Source organism: Talpa europaea (genome assembly GCF_964194135.1).
Source record: "Talpa europaea genome assembly, chromosome: 4".
Taxonomy (NCBI): domain Eukaryota; kingdom Metazoa; phylum Chordata; class Mammalia; order Eulipotyphla; family Talpidae; genus Talpa; species Talpa europaea.
Genome location: NC_140070.1, coordinates 38,701,089 through 38,704,272, shown reverse-complemented (window position 1 = coordinate 38,704,272; position 3,184 = coordinate 38,701,089). Strand labels below are relative to the sequence as shown.

Sequence of the window (3,184 nt, the reverse complement as noted above, 5' to 3'; positions counted from 1 at the left end):
CAGAGACACGTCAACATGGATTAAAAAGTTAAAACCTATAACAGAATATGGACTCCATTTGGGGTTCATTTTCATGGGTTTCTCTAATGGTTTTTAAAATAGAAAAGCTGTCTTAGGCAGAGCATTGTAATGATAAGTTACTCATGCTTTGGAGTCAAGTGCTGCATTTTTTTTTCCATTTTAGCTTTGCAACTTACTAACAGTTTTAATTTGGTCACAACAACTAATGTAAGCTCCAGTTCCCCCATATATAAAAAGAATATAATAATGCCTAAATTGCAGGGTGTCAACTGAAACAATCGCCACTGTGAAATGGATTTAAAGTTTAGTAAAAGAAAAATTTTTAAGAGGTTATTCAGAGCCAAATTGAGGCTCCAGGCCAGAGTGACCAATAACCGATTTCTTTGAGTGACTGGTGCCCATTCTTGAAGTTTTTGGCCTTGGTTTATACAGGTAAGGCACATATATAGATATACATGATTATTTTTTCTTAACAAAGGAAACAAAACATCTAGTAAATTTCTAACCTTTTTCATTAACTAAAGGAGGTTGATTTCTAACACATTTAGTTAATTCACAAAGGAAAAATACTGTTTATAACTTTAGAGCAATCCCTTGATGTTATATAGCTATCTGTATTTGGGAAGATATAAGGGCCAAAGGTCATCTGAATCTCTTACCCTAAAAGTCTCCCTATAAAGAGGAAGGTACAGTAGGGTTATTATCTCATGCTCCTTCTTCCTCCAACTTGAAAACATAACAGGGACTTGGTCTGTGGACTTTTGGATGTTTCTTTTGTTTCTTGCCACAGGGTTTTTCACTTCAAACATGAGTCATTGTTCTACTGACAGGGTGGAGGTACATATTTTCCTATGCAGAATTTTCTTTTCTTGGTTTACAAGGCCTTCCTTTTGTTCAGATCAACTTCTAGTTGCAAGCATTGACCAAGTTAGTGGGCCCTGTTTATGTCTTACTATAGAAAATTCTGCTTACAAATCCATACTAGAATATCAATAGGATCTAGTGCCTGGTCATTACTTTTTCCCATTTGACATCTATGGTTAATTTTACAAATTCTTTTTTAAAAAGATTTATTTATTTATGCATACAAGAACTGGGGTACAGGCCAGAGGTGTAGGGGGTGAGAGGATTTACCAGAGGCAGAAGGGGGAACAGAACAGGTAGATTGACTGAAATACTGCTGAGGGGAGTAGCGGGGCAAGTCAGGGGAGGTCTGCTGCACCACATGGGTAGCTCCCTGTTTGGGGAGGGGATCCAACTCATATATACCGGTTATACTTTTTAGCCAGTTACTTTTATTTCACAAATGAAAAAGGAAATGAATAATTGTCAACTGTTACTCATATACCGGCATTTTATAGCAGGCTTATGGAGCTCATGAACATACATTTCATAACCTTCTAGCCTCTTTGTAATATATACAAGTGAAAGGGAAAAAAGAACAAACTTAAGTTATTCTTTGTAACTAATATTTCAATATTTTATCTTACTTAGAAATGATCTAGTTATACAACGAATAACCATTAAGTTAATCTAATATCAATTTAGAACTGAATAATTCAATTGAGTATCAATTTCTTTAATTTCTGAGAATTTCTTTAATATTCGATACATGCAAATGATTGTTTCTAAGCCAATTAGTATAGAGTTCCTTCAAGAAAATTTACAATCTAATTTGGTAATGCTATCCTGAGATAGGGAAATGTTACATACTCAAACAATGAGAGGTAAAGTCCTTTCTGAATTATATATGCATAGACATGTAAACAAAGACAGAATTTTGCTTCAAATCTAAAATTTAAACCATGGGTGCAGAATAAACACAGAATTACAAAAGTCACTGGTTCATATCAAAGAGCTATTCAGTTCCTAGTGGGTATGAATATTAATTGATTTGAGCTCAAAATAGACAGACAGAAAAGAATAACAAACCAAATTGTCTGTCACCATTCACACAAGAGAGACAAGATCTTTATACATAATTAATACAATTATGGAAATCACCAAATGGTCAGACCACAAAACCAGAAAAAGTTAGCCCAGAAAACAAGTGATTGCTCAACAGGAATGAAAATTGAACTTTTTTCATGCAAGAGTCCATATCACAGGATCAGGAATTGGACTCATCACTGATTCCCTGAAGTAAAAAAGGAGAGCAGTGGGCAAAGTTCAACATTCTCAGTGCCTTTTGTTTTCTCTTACTCTTTCCTACCACCCTCCTTGTTGAGACTATTTGAAATTATGTTTATTGAGTAATAATACTTTCTTTAATGATAAAGTTCATTAAAATAGTTGACGTAAAGCTTTTGCCGCATCTACTGCGAGAATGAAGACCATTCTCAGCAATCGGACTGTCAACATTCCAGAAAATGTTGACATATCCCTGAAGGGTCGCACTGTTATTGTGAAGGGCCCCAGAGGCACCCTGCGGAGGGACTTCAATCACATCAATGTCAAACTCAGTTTGCTTGGGAAGACAGAGAAGAGGCTCCGGGTTGACAAATGGTGGGGAAATAGAAAGGAACTGACTGCTGTTTGCACTATCTGTAGTCATGTACAGAACATGATCAAGGGTGTTACACTGGGCTTCCGTTATAGATGAGGTCTGTGTATGCTCACTTCCCTATCAACATTGTTATTCAGGAGAATGGGTCTCTTGTTGAAATCCAAAATTTCTTGGGCGAAAAATACATTCACAGGGTTCAGATGAGACAAGGTGTTGCTTGTTCAGTATCTCAAGCCCAGAAAGATGAGTTGATTCTTGAAGGAAACGACATTGAACTTGTATCAAATTCAGCTGCTTTGATTCAGCAAGCCACAACAGTTAAAAACAAGGCTATCGGGAAATTTTTGGATGGTATCTATGTTTCTGAAAAAGGAACAGTTCAGCAAGCTGATGAATAAGATTTAAGTTGTCCAGCTACAGAGCAGTAAGATAATGGATGCTTTCTTAGATCGATTTGTGATACATCTTTAAGATGCAGTAATAAAAGTCGTCATTGATTTGGGGAAAAAAAAAAACAGTTGACGTAAAACCATCTAATAAGTTGCACTACATTTTAGTCATTTATTATACAGCATCATCCCAAAGAAATTGTTAGGCATTCATTCCTAGAAGAAATGAAGTGAGATTGGACATGGCTTCATATTTCACTAGAGCAAA

The 3,184-nt window shown here is 35.8% G+C and overlaps 1 pseudogene across 1 annotated transcript; it reads left to right on the top strand.

The window, feature by feature from the left end:
- The first annotated feature begins 2,347 nt into the window (after positions 1 to 2,347).
- LOC311169656 (large ribosomal subunit protein uL6-like) lies at positions 2,348 to 2,925 on the top strand (annotated as a pseudogene). Its single transcript has one exon. The product of its transcript is annotated as a large ribosomal subunit protein uL6-like (transcript).
- Positions 2,926 to 3,184: the final 259 nt, after the last annotated feature.